Source organism: Rattus norvegicus, chromosome 1 (genome assembly GCF_021556685.1).
Source record: "Rattus norvegicus strain SHRSP/BbbUtx chromosome 1, alternate assembly SHRSP_T2T, whole genome shotgun sequence".
Classification (NCBI taxonomy): domain Eukaryota; kingdom Metazoa; phylum Chordata; class Mammalia; order Rodentia; family Muridae; genus Rattus; species Rattus norvegicus.
Window position 1 is genome coordinate 31,155,672 of NC_141534.1, and position 15,663 is coordinate 31,171,334.

Genomic DNA, 15,663 nt, shown 5'->3' on the forward strand with positions numbered 1-15,663 from the left:
GTGGAAGGAGACAAAGCTAGATGGTTCTGGGGTGAGCGAGGAGCCACTGAAGTCCTCCCATGCCAAGAGAAAACAAACTCATCCTTAGCTCAACCACCACCACTGAAGAGCATTAACGACAAATAGAACAGAAGGAGAGCAGACTCACACAGGCCTCATGCCTGACTCCTTGGTCTTAGGTCCAGATGCTCCAGCCACTTCCTGTTTGGATTTCTTCTCACTGATTTACATTACTTTTTTGAGATACTTGTACAATGCATTTTGGTTATATTTACTCTCCAACCCCAACTTCTCCCAAATCCAGAGTCTCTCCCCTACCCATCACAGTTTTGTCCTTATTTATTTATTTATTTATTTACCAACTGTGAAGGTTATGCCTGGTTGTCAACTTGACTAGATCTGGAGTGAACTACAACCCAGAAATGGAGGGCACACCTGTGTTCCAGATCTTGAGGCTGGAAGACACAGGCTTCTGACCTGGATCTTGACATGGGATGACACATACTTTTGATCCAGATCTTGAGGTATAGTGGCCATGTAAAGCTTAGGCCCAGCCAAGGTAGCACATGCCTTTAATCCCAGGAAACTGAAGCAAGCAGACTTCTGAGTTCAAGGCCAACCTAGGACAGAGTAAGTTCCAGATCCAGGCGTGGTGGTACACACCTTTAATCCGAGTCACGCCTTCTGCTGGAGGCCTACATAAGGACATTGGAAGAAGACTCATTCTTCTTTTCCTGCTTGCACTTACTTGCCAGCACATCTATTGGAACCTACTTCTTCAGTACTCCAGTTTATACAGAAGACCAACTAAGACAGTGGGACAGAGAAACTACTTGATTATTGGATTTCCTATTCACAGCTGCCCATTGTTGGGTTAGTTGGACTGTAGAGTATAAGTCATTACACCAAATTCCCTCAATTTATAGAGACATTCCATATGTTCTGTGACTCAAAAGAACCCTAACTAATACACTGACCAAATATACTTGGTGCTGCCCATATACTGTAGGATGTGTGGGCTTCCCTGGAACATGGTTAACCTACCAGGGACTGCACCTTTAAAGAAAACTGACTCTCCCAGCACCTACCGACTGCCAACAACTCCCTAGGCATGCGGGTCTTCACCATTTCAGGCTGCAAGAGCTTGTTCAGAAATTTGATTTCTTTGCCTTATTTCATTCAGAACCAGAGACAGAAGCTCCTCCCACATTCGCTGGCATGATTCTGTTGGATGAGATTATTCAGGCCTATGAAGGCACACTTTGGTAGGAAACACAAGAATATAGAAACAAGAGTACTTAAACATAAGGTACAAAGTTGCCTAAACATAAGGTACAAAGTCGGGTTTGTAGACTTACAGATTCTCTGATTTGTAGAGATCAGAGAATTTTAAAACTTGTGTTGATAACCTACAAAAGAATTAAGCATAACTTTTAGAAATAAATGATTAAAGAGCTAAAAAAAAAAAACCCAAACCTTACCTTAATACATGGGCTCAGTAGAAAACACAGCTGAGAAAAGGTTAATGAATTGCAAAATAATCAAAACATTACTGAAATAGAAAAGTTTACAAAGAAATCTATAAAGAGAAGTTTCATAAGAAGACTTAGAAAATAACAGATTTGTTTGATCAGTTTGTGTGACAGAAATTATTATGTGGGAAATTTCTAGAACTATTTAGAGACACCAATCTGGAAATGTAAATATTACAGTGAGTCACAACATTCATCAGGTACAATCTACTTGTGGAGGACATGATACTGAATCAGTGAGGAAGATCATGCAGAAGACCCTGAAAGGAGCCAGAAAAGCCAGAGCCATGTTCTGTTTCCGTGAGACACGGGCCATATTCACAGTTTCATTATCTGCGAATCTGTTGCCAAAGCAAACACCCATGTCCATTTGTATTGCTTTAACACACCACTCAGACCAGATCATTTACAAATAACAGAAATTCACTTCCCACAGTTTTAGAGGTCAGGACCAAGGTCAGGGCTCGGGAAAAGTCAGTGTCTGGAGAAGGTTGCCCTCTGCCTTCGCTGTGGTTCTGTGAGCATTGTACTTACACCGAGAACATGAAGCGATTGAGGGAAAAGCTTTCCCAGTCAGGCCCTTTGGTGAGGGTGCTTAATCCCCGTGATTCCATCACTTCAGAGTGTCTACTGCTTAATATTTAATTAGTGGTTGGTGTGGGAGGGCCCAGTGCATTGAGTGGTGTCATTCCTGGTAAGTGGTTCTAGGGTATATAAGAAATCAGGCTGAGTAAGCCATGGGGAGCACACCAGTAAGCAGCACCCCTCAACCCCTGCATCAGCTCTTGTCCCCAAGTTCCTGTCTTGAGTTCCTGCCCTGTCTTTCCTGGAAGATAAATCTCAAGCCGTAAGGTGAGACAAATTGCCTTTAGTCATAGTGTTTTATCAAAGCAACTAAAACTTTAACTAAGACTCATGCGTTTGAGTGGGTTGGAATTATCCTGTACATGTCTGACTGCAAATGAGTTAAACTAAAATTCATAAACAAGTGGGTATGGGGAAATCACAAATCATTTGAAATTTAAACACCACATTTCTAAGTAATTGTTTCCATGAAAACACCATAAGAGACACCGGGAAATATTTTAAACTGGGTGATAATGAGAAGACATCATAAGAGATTTGTGGCTGTCATAAAGCAGTATTTGGAGAAAATGTGAGCATTAAATACTTACAACAAAAGGGGAAAAGCAAAATCAATGACGTGAGTTCCCATTGGAATAATTAAGCAGTGGAAATTCAATAGGGCTGAAGGGAACAAGCCAACATTGTATCTGAATATGCAGAGGAAGGGCTGCTGGCTCAGGACTTTGCAGTTTTCAGCCCATGGCCTCTGGTTTCATTGCCCCTGGACCTTTGGAAAAGTATAGCCTCATGGCCAGGAGTGGATGAGGAAGGAGAGGAAAGGATACGGGGAAAGAGAAGAGAGAGAGAAATACACATTTCAAACCAGACCCCACGTCTCAGTTAGGGTGCCCATCTCTGTGAACAGACACCATAACCAAAGCAACTCCTTTAAAGAAAACATTTAATTGGGGCTGGCTTACAGATTCAGAGGTTCAGTCCATTATCATCAAGACAGGAGCACCTCCTAATAGTGCCACTCTCTGAGCCAAGCCCCCAGTCAGTGACCAGAGCCTTCAACTAGGTCTTGCTTCCCAAGGTTTCCATCACCTCCCAGTAGGATGGGAAGAGTGACCCGCTACCATCCATTTTGGGGAAAGTCTATTGTTGAGGTCGGAGCTTTCATGATCCAGTCACTGCCCAAAGGCCCCCAACTCTATTGAGTTGGAGTCAAATCTTTACAAACTTGCTCTTTGGGAAGATATTTCATGTCTACACCATAATAAAAGGTAAAAAATTGGGGTTGGGGATTTAGCTCAGTGGTAGAGCGCTTGCCTAGCAAGCTCAAGGGCCTGGGTTCGGTCCTCAGCTCCAAAAAAAAAAAAAAAAAAAAAAAAGGTAAAAAATTTAAATGCTACAACAGAGAACAAGCAATCACTGGTAATAAGTCAATATAGGGATGGACTGTAAAATCGACTGAGGAAGAGGCACCATCACGAGGCTGAGAGAAGGGGGTATCGCTACAGAAATCACAGGCATTGGTCGATGCTAATGCACTTTGAAAAACTGTGGAGGTAAATTCTACAACTTAGATAAAACAAGCATTTGTTCCAAAACACAGATTACCAAAGCCATCAAAGGGAAAAAAAATAGCTATTTCAAGCACACATATAGCATTTAATAAAAAGAGGGGCCGGAATGGAGCTCAGTGATGGAGCCTATAGTGTGTGCTGTTTTATTCCCATCACTAAAATATAAACATGTTCCACGTGTGACTTGTAGGGTGTTTTATTGCTATCTATGACTCTCTTTTCCCTCCTGCATCTCACTAAGGAACTAGCACCCTCAAGGGACTTTCTATTTAAAATCAGATACAAGGGTCTCACGCCCGTTTGCCTGAATCTTGACATATCTTTGTTCAATATAGTCTTCCGAGAAAATTCACCCAAATCTATCAGATGTAGGCTTTCCTACAAGATTTAACAAAACATGCTTCCTCTCTTCCAAGGTCCCAATATTGGAAATCTCAAAAGTTAACTTGGAACGCTGTCCAGGTAAGCCAACCATGGCCGTGTACATTGCCGAGGACTTCAGCACAGAGCACCAGGCTGGGTGGGACAGCTGGGAAAAGGACAGAGAGCCTTGCTCTCCAGGTGATTCATCTGCCACAGCTTCTTACACCCTGAAAGATGAGGGGGGAGAGTGTTGGGGAGGGGGGCATTGAAAAGCAAGAGTGATGGAGTGAACTCCCCTTGCAGAGAACATTAAAAGCGAGGTAGAAGTCCACCTGTGCAGGTGATGAGTCAGGTCTGTGGACACCCAGGTGCAAATGCAGTAAGAGTCCCCAGCGCCCCTGGCAGACAGCATTCCTCTCCCCTCTCCTGTCAGCTTCACAAACCGCAGGTGAGTGCCTGGTGACAGGCCTCTTTGTCCTCAGGTTTTACTTTACACTTCCTCCTTTTCTATTTCTTTTTTTATTACGTGCAAAGGTGTTTTCACTTGCTTTTGTGAGCACTAAGAGGGGCAGCCTTTGTGTGGCAGCCCACTTGGGGACAGTGTATTTGCACAGCACCCTCTTAGGGGACAGCCTAGGCCATCCGCAGGAAGGTAAAGCTGTCAGTCTTAATTAGCTTTGCCTCCCTCAAACTTGAATGCACCCAGAACCTCGCCTGACAAGCTTCGCTCGAGCCAGCTTTGTGCTGCAAACCTTCACGTCCCCCAAAATTCCACTTTCTTGAAGTACTGTAGAAAAGCAACTAAGGAAATTTCCAAATTTCCTTAGTTGGGAACAAAGGGAACAAAGATGGGTTGCAGTTAATATTATTGTAGGGCATACTCAGCTTTAGCAGCCTTCGTGTCTTGTGTGAGCTGTCGTGCGTGCATGCCTATGGGCATGGTACACACCTATGTTTAAGCTTTTAGTACACAATGAAAAATAAACATTTTTAGTAAATTTTCTCCATCAGGAAAAGAAAAAACAAGAAAAATGAGCAACTATAGGACATCAGTGGAACTCATATGGAATGTCAAAATGGTCACGGTGACCCCTTCCTACTCTCTATGCGACCCAGCTTCCAGACTTTGGTGGTGATGTTGAGGTATGCTCTGTGGAAAGACGTGTGAATCCACATGTTGTCACCTTTTGTAACATCCTGGTGCTTGCCTCATTTGGGGAGGTGACCCCTCGCTGGCCCTTGAGAGGAATGACTGGCTGAGTCTATCTGAGAATCAGGTTCACTGATCAGTATGTATCTGAGTCTTCCCATGGGCTGTGGCAGCCACCTTCTTACCTTCCAGGGGCAAGGAGATGACATAGACCTCAGAAAGGACCCTGTAGGATCCCTGGGCTAGAGAGAGCCTTGGAGTGTGGCCTCTCAGAGGGAGGGTGTGAGGGGATGAGTTCACATCCCTGCAGGGAAGCTATCCTAGAACAAGGACTGTGAACCCCACACACATCCGAAGATGTTCCCACTGGGAAGGGAGTCTTTGAGGTCCTTTGCCTGGTTGGGGTAGGGTGCCATAGGGCTGGCGCCTCTAGCTTGAGTTAAGGTGAGGTAATGGTGATTGTGATGTTTTGGCCATGGAGAGGTGAGGCCACACTCTGTCTACCCCTGAGCCCTACTTCCAGGGTAGAACCCAGTCACTCTCTTTCTCCCCTGGCCCCAGAGCACTCTAACTGGTCAATACACAGGGAGGGCATTTGCCGCGTCTGCGAGCCATGCAGCAGATGGGGAATGCCACAATGGAATGAGCATCTCCAGGCTGCACTGACCTCGGGGGATCCCTTTACTGAGGATGGCATCCTCCCGCCAGTCTGACATAAAGCGGCATCTTATAAATAATCCACAGCCGTCTCTTCTGCTTCAGCTCCCCAGGCCAGCTGGGAAAGGCCGACAGGAAACACTGCAGCAGGAAGCTTCCCATGGTTCAGGTCTCAGCCACCAAGGTACAGCCTCCACATCCCTTCAGGGTCTCCAGGTGGTACTGTGACTGGCCACACCCACAGCCCAGCACAATGCAGAGATGCAACCAGCTTGTCTACTGCACCTGAACTCAATTCTCCACTCTTCTCAGAAGGAACATGGCAGTTGTTGCCTGCTTGCCAATATCTAGGAAGAGCCCTCTCTTCCTGAAATACACCTGGTTGTCAGCTTTTAGCCTGTTTTCTAGAAAGGGGCCTCAAAGTCTCTCTCTCTGTCTCTCTCTCTGTCTCTCTGTCTCTCTGTCTCTCTGTCTCTCTCTCTCTCTCTCTCTCTCCCTCCCTCCCTCCCTCCCTCTCTCTCTCTCTCCCTCTCCCTCTCCCTCTGCCTTTCCCTCTTTCCCTCCCTCCTTCCCTCCCTCTCCCCCTTGATATTTGCTTGTCATACAAAGCAAAACAGAACTCTGTCCAGGTTTGGGATCCCAAGTGCCATATATTAGGAGCTGTGATGTTTGTTTAGGCAGTGTGATGGTTTGTACATGCTGGACCCAGGGAGTGGCATTATTGGGATGTGTGGCCTTGTGGGAATAGGTGTGTCCCTGTGATCGTGGGCTTAAGACCCTCACCCTAGCTGCCTGGAAGGGAGTCTTCCGCTAGCAGCCTTCTGATGAAGGTGTAGAACTCTCAGCTCCTCCTGTACCATGCCTGCCTAGATGCTGCCATGCTCCCACCTTGATGATGATGGACTGAATCTCTGAACCTGTAAGCCGGTCCCAATTAAATGTTGTTCTTTATAAGACTTGGTCATGGTGTCTGTTCACAGCAGTAAAACCCTAAGACAGCTGACGTCAGGGACCATGATCACTAACCTCATATCTGCCATTATCTATGTTGGCTCTACATTTGGGCAAACTGAGTAAGGCAATAAGACACACCTCACCAGGGCTGGAGAGATGGCTCAGTGGTTAAGAGCACTGACTGCTCTTCCAGAGATCCTGAGTTCAAATCCCAGCAACCACATGGTGGCTTGCAACCATCTATAAATAAAATAAATAAATCTTTTAAAAAAAAAAAGACACACCTCACCATCGGGAGCCAGGCGATAGCACTACAGGGCCTACGGAGATTGGCAGGGCTGTAAGGGGGCACCACGGAAAACTGTTTCTGAATTCTCCATGATTGTCGGGGCACACATCTATCTCTGTGCTAACCCCGTGACGAGTTAGTCTTCATAGGCTCATTCTCAGTCTCCAAGTCGTTTGGTTTAAGCACCCCAGCTGCTGCGACTTCCGGGTGCATTGCTTTGCCACCTAGATCGCAGAGCCAGTATGCCAGTCTCTGCAAGTTATTGAAATGTCATTAAATCTATAGAGGAACTTAGAGGAAATCAACATCTTAACATCCTTGCATTTCCAATCCACGGATGCGTTACGCAGCTTCGTCCGATAGGTCTTTAATGTCCCTCAGCAGTGCTTGTTCTTTTAAACGCGTGGACTTTGTACATGTGCCATATGTCTTGATGTTATTGGTGTTGTTTTAATTTCAGTTTCCAATTATTTCATTGCTTGCAAAGAGAAATATCAATCTAGCAAAGCACCTAAGCTTTGTAAATTTGTTAATTTAAAAAATTTAAAGACTGCTTTAGACTTTATGTTAATAAATTACACAAAAATAATGGCAGTTTTTCTTGCTTTCCGACTTCACAGGCTTCACGTATAGATTTATTTAAATTTGTGTTTTGTCCTGAACAGGCCCTGGAGAGCAAGTTTTAGTGGAAGTTGAGAAAGCAAACCGCTTTGTCTTGTTCTGACCTGGAGAAAGTAGTTCAGTATTTTCCACCATGAATTCTGACTCTAGCCGCTGTTCTGTCTATTCCTGGTTTTCTGATGTTTCAGACATGAGCTGTTATTGGATTCTACCCGTCTATCTGTTGTGATGACTATGGTTTTTAACCCGAGTCTTGTCCGAATAGGATATTTGGTTTGTATATGTGTATATTTCAGCATTCCATAGTGAAAATATTCAAGCACAGAGAAAACGGAAAGAAGGCACTGGATGGTGACCAGTCAAGGTAACTGTTTAGAACCCAAACTGTCCTGTGCACATCAATCCCTCACTTAGAGTGACCTGATATCGCCCCACCTAATCTTTAATCACTTAAGAGCGAGAGTTGATGTACATCTGTTTTATATTGATAAAACATAATATTGTTTCTGCGTATTCATGTGTGTGCAGTTACACATTTGTATGCAGTTTTACATTCATATGGAGGTGTACATGTGTGTGTCAATGTGCACACGTGTGCACAAATGTGTGGATACCAAAGGACAACCTCGGATATTGTCCCCCAGGCACAATCCACCCTTGTGAGATGGGTTTTCTCACTGGCCTGGAGCTCACCAATTGGGCTACAGTGGCTTGCGAACAAGCCCCAGGGACCCTCTTGTCTCTGCCTCCGCAGTGTTGGAACCTACCGTGCCATGCCAGGATTTTTAAACATTGATTCTGGGGATCGAACTCAGGTCCTCGTGCTTGCAAAGCAAACACTTTACCAACTGAGCCATTCCCCAGCCCTTAGATGTACAACTCAAGTGAACCATTTGCAACACCTTGGCAAACGTATTTGTATGTGCAATGAGAACACCATCATGAGTCAGGGGACTGTCACCCCCATGCAAAGTTCCAGTTCCAGGTGACAAATGCCCTGGCCTGTTTCCTTCACAGATGAGCATATCTTTTCCCAACCTCGGCTAAGTGTCACTGTAACATAGTCCCCTGGCGTGGCTGCAGCCATCTGCAGAGTTGGTTTTCAGAGCTCTTAGCTTATCAGTGATTTATCCCTCTCTGTTGCTGATTTGTTATCCAAACCGTTAGTTTCCTTATTGATTCACCAAAGACTCCTAAATCTCTGTCTTCAAGAATGAGGCTATAAACATTCTTTTGTTGTTGTTGTTTTTTGTTTCCCAGAGCTAAGGACCAAACCCAGGGCCTTGCCCTTGCTAGGCAAGTGCTCTACCACTGAGCTAAATCGCCAACCCAGCTATAAACATTCTTGATGACAGCTCTCCGTGAATACTTAAGGACTGTGTAGATGGGGATCCCTAGGTTATGAGGAGTGGTGAGCTTGTTTCTATGGCATAAATATAAGAATTCTGACACGGTATCATTTAAACTAGTCATTTCCATTGTTCTTCATCAGGAATAGCCTGTGCTGACGGCCATATTTATTAGGCTATCCTGTAGAGTGATGCTATAGTTTCTGTTTACATTTATTTGGAGATTGTAGAAGAGTTTTATATCCAGGGCCACCTTCTTTACTTAAGTACATGTTCAACTGTTTGCTATTTTTTATTAGTACCTTTCTTTTTTAGTAATAAGACTGAGACAGATGTAGATATTTACAGCCAACCATTGGACTGTGGTCGGGGACCCCGATGGAAAAGTTAGGGGAAGGATTGAAGGAGCTGAAGGGGATGGAAACCCCACAGGATGACCATTGGTACCAACTAACCTGGACCTCTGGGGGCTCCTAGACACTAAGCTACCAACAAAGAGCACACATGGGCTGGTCAGAGTCCTGCCGTGTCTGGCCTCAGTGAGAAAGGATGCACCTAATCCTGTACGGACTTGATGCCCCAGGGAACGGGGATTTGGGTGGGGTGAGATGGGGGTAGGTAGGTGGGTGAGCACCCTTTCGGGGGCAAAAGGGAGGGGGTATGGGGTGAAGAACTCTTGGAGGGGGACTGGGAAGGGGGGCAACATTTGGCATGTAAATAAAAACAATTTTTTAAAAAAAGAATTATATTCAATGCCTTATGCAGATGGGAAAGCACACTGACACTGAATGTACTATGGCCCATTTTGAGGTCTTTACCGTGATGTTATTAAGGCATAGGGGTTTACTTTTCATAGGTTTTGAATTTTAATTATTTGTTAAAAAATTCATCCAATATGGTCTGAATATTCATTTAAAAGCATTGTAGCTAGATAGGAGAGTATTTATCTAGCATACATGAGGCCCTGGGGTCAATCCCTTGTACTAAAAATCTGCATAAGGTTTCCATTTGGATGTTGTCTAGTGGTCAGTTTTGAATGGTTATTGCTATCATATCATTTCATATCATATCATATCATATCATGTCATGTCATGTCATATCATTTCATATCATATCATATCATATCATATCATATCATATCAATATCCTGTGTTGTCTCAGGAAACTGTGTCTGCCCTAAGAGGCAAAGGTGTTCCTGGCCTTTGTTCTAGAAACAAAGTAGTTTTAGTTTTTCCACTCACATCTAAGGTCCATGTCAGACACACATATATGTATTTTGAGGTTGGACTTTGGGTCCTGGGCTGTCATATTGCTTCAGCCCTGTATTGAAAATCAAATGTGTACGCATGTGGACCCACTGCTGCACCCCTTCTGTTTACTGAGCTTCTGGGTCCTATTCCACCCCAGCCTCCCCAGCCCCTGGAAGCTGACTGAGCCCTGACCAACCTTTAGCTTTGTTCTTCACTTCCAGGATGGCTTTAGCTGCTTCAACCCTTTGCTTTCTAAACATAAACTATTCGTTTTCACATTAGAAACCCAGAGTGGTTGAGAGGGGCTGTTGGTAATACAGACACACATCTTACCTATGTTGAATTTCCCAATGCAGAGGAGTGGGTTGTGTCTCCTTATTTATTTAAACTCTTAACTTTGTTTTAGAGTTTTCAGGTGGAAATCTTGTGTGCAGAACATATATCCCTGAGATTTCTTTCTTTCTTTCTTTCTTTCTTTCTTTCTTTCTTTCTCTCTTTCTTTTTCTTTTTCTTGATGCAATTACAAGTAGAAAAACTGAATTGTTTTCCAGTTGTCTGCTGTTAAGATATGAAGCCATAAACGAGCCAAATGGGGTGGCCCACGCCTGTCACCTCAGTACTTGAGAGGCTGATGCAGGAGGATTGGGATTTCAAGGTCCTGAGCTATAAGGCAAGACCCTGTTTCAAAGCAAAAACATAACAGACGTTAAAAAAAATCAAGTGATTTTTAAAAATATAACCATGCATCCTACAAATTTAGTGGGTTTACTCATCACTTCTGGTGTCCTGGACACGTGTAACCTGACACTCTTGCTGTGTGTGTTTCTTGGCTGTCAAGTGTTTCTTTCTCACGTCCACTGTTCTGCCTGGCACCAGAAGCAGAGGATGTGTGACTATGCTTGCCTTGTTCCCAACCTTAGAGGAGGGTGTCCAGTTTGCATCTTTGTAGGTGTCCTTCATCAGATTAGAGAGGGTGGGTCCTGTCTTAGTGTTGATTCTATTGCTGACATGAGACACCATGACCACAGCAACTCTCCTAAAAGAAAGAGTTTACCCGTGGCTCCTGAAAGTTAGCTAAAATGAACAGTTTCAGAAGTCTAGTCATTTTTCATCAGGATGGGGAACATGGTGCCATGCAGGCAGATATAATGCTGGCGATGGAGCTGAGAGGTCTAACACCCAGATTCGAGGGCAGCAGGAGGAAGGAAAAAGGAGCCTTTGAGCTTGGCTTGGGCATCTCAAAGCCCATCCCCAGTGATATACGTCCTCCACCATACCCACTCCACCATGGCCACCCTTCCTCATCCTTCTAAGTAGTGCCATCTGATGACTAAGCATTGAAATATGTGAGCCAATAGAGGCTATTCTCATTCAGGCTACCACAGGTCCCATTTATGGTTCTCCTTCCCCTCTTCCTTTTCCTCCCAAATAAGGTCTTTGAATATGAAAGATTATGCCAGGGTTTTACAACTAAAAACAGCACAGATGCTTATTTATTCTTGTGGTAGTTTGAATAGGAATGGCCCCACAGACTCACGTGCTTGAATGCTTGGCCCATAGGGAGTGACACTATCAGAGGTGTGACCTTATTGGAATAGGTATGTCCTTGTTGGAGGAAGTGTGTTATTGTGGAGATGGGCTTATATGACCAAGTTATGCCCAGTGATATGACTCCCTTCAGCTGCCTGCAGATCAAGATGTAGAACTCTCAGCGTTTTCTCCAGCACCGTGTTTGCCTGAACTCTGCCATGCTTCCCACCATGACGATAATGGACTAAACCTCTGACACTAATCCAGCCCCGATTAAATATTTTCTGTTAAGAGTTGCCTTGGCCATGATGTCTCTTCACAGCAATTGAAACCCCAATGCTGTTTTAAAGAGGCTAGTTGTCAGTTTAATGATGGGGATGTGCTAATCTAACAGTTGTCTCCTTTGCCTCTGTGTAGTGCTTGTTCCGAGGTGGGCAAGGCTGAGCCCATACACAGGCTGGGCAGTACCCTCTATGCAGTCTCCTCTTCAGGACCTGTTCTACCAAACTCTTCTACTGTAGCACTGTGCTTCCTGTATCTCAATACTTTATGCACTAAGACTATCTCCATCAAAGTCTTATCTATATAAAGTAGGTTAACTCTGGCCCGTCCTCAGCAAAGAGGGACTTGGCCAAGCTGTCGTTTCCCATGGATACCCATGATGCTTCTCCAATCTTTGCTGTTGTTTCCCAGTAAACCTAGAGGTTTTTCTTCATGATTATTTAGAGGTCAGAGTATAGACAGGGTTAGCCTGTCTTCAGGAAGAGCCAGGAACAGGACCCTTTAGATCTGAGAAATTTCTCTGCTCAGAAAACGTTTGTTATGTTAGAGTTGTTTTTTCTATTTTAAATGTTTGCAAGATTTACAGTGACATCAACTACCTGGAGTAAGTTTACAATGAAGGGTTCATTGTGCAACAACTTTAGCAGATGTGAGGTTCTTCATTTTGTCTGTTTATCTGTCTGGGTTACTTTCTCATACCCAGTTACACCAAGGGACACAGCCTGCACGTAGGGGCCTTTCTTTGCTGCTTCTGTCTGCAGGGTCAATCATGAGGTGGCTCATTAGTTACTTCTTCAAGCTTTCCTTTTGGTAATTACTTTCTTCTCTTTCACTCTTGCCAAGTTCTTCTAGGTTTTCTTCAGTTTTTCTGTTGTGTATCTGTTTCCACAGCATACATTTCTAGGACTAACGTATTTCCTTCCTTCTTATTTCTTAAAATTTTACTGGCTTTCCTATCTGCTCTCCCAGGTAGAAGCTGAAATGGCTAATGTGACTCACATTCTAGGATCCATAGTTAGAGCTCTAGATCTGACCTTTATGAGAACGACAAAGCAGAGAGAGTTAACAGGAAATGGGGTGAGGCTGTGAACTCTCAAAGCTCTTCTAGCAGTGACCAGGGAAGGTACCTAAAGATTCTATCCCCGGGGGGGTTGAGGATTTAGCTCAGTGGTAGAGCGCTTGCCTAGGAAGCGCAAGGCCCTGGGTTCGGTCCCCAGCTCCGAAAAAAAGAACCAAAAAAAAAAAAAAAAAGAAAAAAAAAGATTCTATCCCCAATCAGTGACATGAGCTGGGAATCAAGTGTTAAACTAGCTGAATATGAGAGCTACTTCTCATTCAAACCACTGCAAAATTATAGATTAGCTATGAGTGTGTATAAGTGTGTGTGGCGGCATAGAATAACTTATCTATGTTAGATCTGGATGTGTATAGTACATGTGCACAAGGAGATGGACACAATTTCAGGTGTCATTCCTCAGGTACATCACCTTGTGTTTTAAGACTGGGTCTCTCATCAGCCAAGAATATGGCAAGCAGGCTAGCCAGCCTGAGTGGCTGGTAAGACCCAATGTTTTACTTCTCTTTGTTTCCCTGGTGCCACCACTACCAGTGTGTTTCACCAGGCACAGTCACCACACCCAGCTTTACAGACTATATTTTTGTTCTCTCTATAGTTTAAGACAGGCAACTCCATTCTAAAACACGGATCTTAAGTTAGTACTTTTACTACTTCCAAAGTGATTGAAGAATCCTCTAAGAGGTCTTTGCTGTTTGCATCTCCATTTGATGTTTAAATGCCATGCTGATTTTTTTTATACTTCTATTACTGTAGAAATATCTTACGGTCATTCTAAGTGACCAGCTTCTGAAACCTGCCCTGAAGGCTTTTCCCACAAATCTCTGTCTGCTTGTATGGCTTCATCCTTCCTGCTAGTGTCCCACGGCTGACATGCACGCCATAATGTCTTCATACATAGTGCTGACATGACTTTTTCTGCTTTTTGTCTTTTTACATGGTTCTTCCATGGACTTAAAAAAAAATCTCATCAGCTATTGAGTACCAGACTGGTGGCTTTCCTCTTTTCCTTCAATTTTTAAGGGCAGACGTCCATTGTCCTATGACCCCATAGTTTCAGTTGGGAGTCAGTCATCTATCTTTGTCCTTATCTCCATCGAAGATCACCTGTGATTTTTCTCTGGCAAACATCAAGCTTCTCTTTGTCTTATTCTACTTATGTTTTAATTTTCTTCCCTCCATCCCTCCCTTCCTCTCTCCTTCCTTCTTTCTTTCTTTTTCTTTATTTTTTCTGAAGGAGGGTCTTTCTCCATAGCTCTACCTATCCTGGAACTCACTGTGTAGACCAGCCTGGCCCCAAACACACAGAGATTTTCTTGCCTCTGCCTCCTCCAGTGCTGGTATTAAAGGGATGTACTGCCATGCCCTGATTATTGATTTTTCTTGAATCTGTGTGTTGATATCATAAAGGACTAGGGAAAAAAACCCTATCCACTCTTCCCCTAAACATAGCTCTGCTCTGTCCCTGTCTCTTGTGGATGCGTTGCTTGAGATTTGGCCTGTTTGCGGATTCTTCCTCATTATACTCTCTCTGATTTTCTTCATCTCTGTTTTCTCTGATACCTGGTACTTTTCATTGGCTTTTCAGTTAATTTTATTAAGTGGAAATTTCTGGTTTCTTTGGAGACTCAGTTGTGTCATGAGATGTTGTTCTGGAAACTCTTATGTGAGGATATTTTGCTGAAGCAAACATCTGATAGGGTGTTTTGCTGAGAACAGATATGTGGTGTTTTTCTGGAAGCTGTCTGGTAAAAGGGCATGTGATGTTTTGCTGGAGTCCATGCTGAGAGGCCATGTGATGTTTGGAAAGGGTATAAAAATAACTCAACAGACAATGGACGGACACTGCGTGGTATTGGCTCACCTTGCCGCTCTTTGCTGGCCTTTCTTGGTCTTCGCTGATGATACTGTGGCATTGGTTCACCTTGCTTCTTCACTGAACATCATCTGTCAGAGAGGAAGGCACCAAAGAACTTCTCGTGATATTCCAGTGGCTTCTTGCCACTGCCAGGATTCAGGCTGATTGGCAAAGACTCACGGTTTCTCCTGGATGAAACTGCCATTGCTGATTCGTGAATGGTGTTTGTGAGTGGACCAAGCTACCACTGCTGTTTCCTGTGAACTGAACTGCTGATATCCCAACAACAAAGACTGGAATCACCCCAAAGAACTATTTCTAAACAGATCCACATCCCCCTTTGCCCTAATAACCTTTCTTTTCCACTGCCTCTGGTGGGCTGTGGGCTAGAAGGGAGGTTAAAGCAATTAAGAATCTTTATTAAAGTAAGTTTTATTTTAAATAAAATCAAAGCCTACAGTATCATTTTCATATATATTTGAACTCACCCAGTGGATTACTAAATTCCAGTAGGCTTTTATTTGTAGAAAGTCTCCTGGGAACTTTCCTGTAAGATTCTCATTCTCCTTAATTGTCCTTACAACAGTTCTTTTTGCT

General features: G+C 43.9%; 1 long non-coding RNA gene across 3 annotated transcripts in view; it reads left to right on the forward strand.

The window, feature by feature from the left end:
* LOC148006899 (uncharacterized) overlaps positions 1-7,682 on the forward strand; it is a 59,838-nt gene extending 52,156 nt beyond the window's left edge. For all 3 annotated transcript variants that reach the window (XR_015644910.1, XR_015644911.1, XR_015644912.1), the window contains exons 3-5: positions 4,105-4,150; positions 5,063-5,194; positions 5,964-7,682. This is a non-coding gene — a long non-coding RNA (uncharacterized LOC148006899). The remainder of the gene's footprint in view (positions 1-4,104; positions 4,151-5,062; positions 5,195-5,963) is intronic.
* Positions 7,683-15,663: the final 7,981 nt, after the last annotated feature.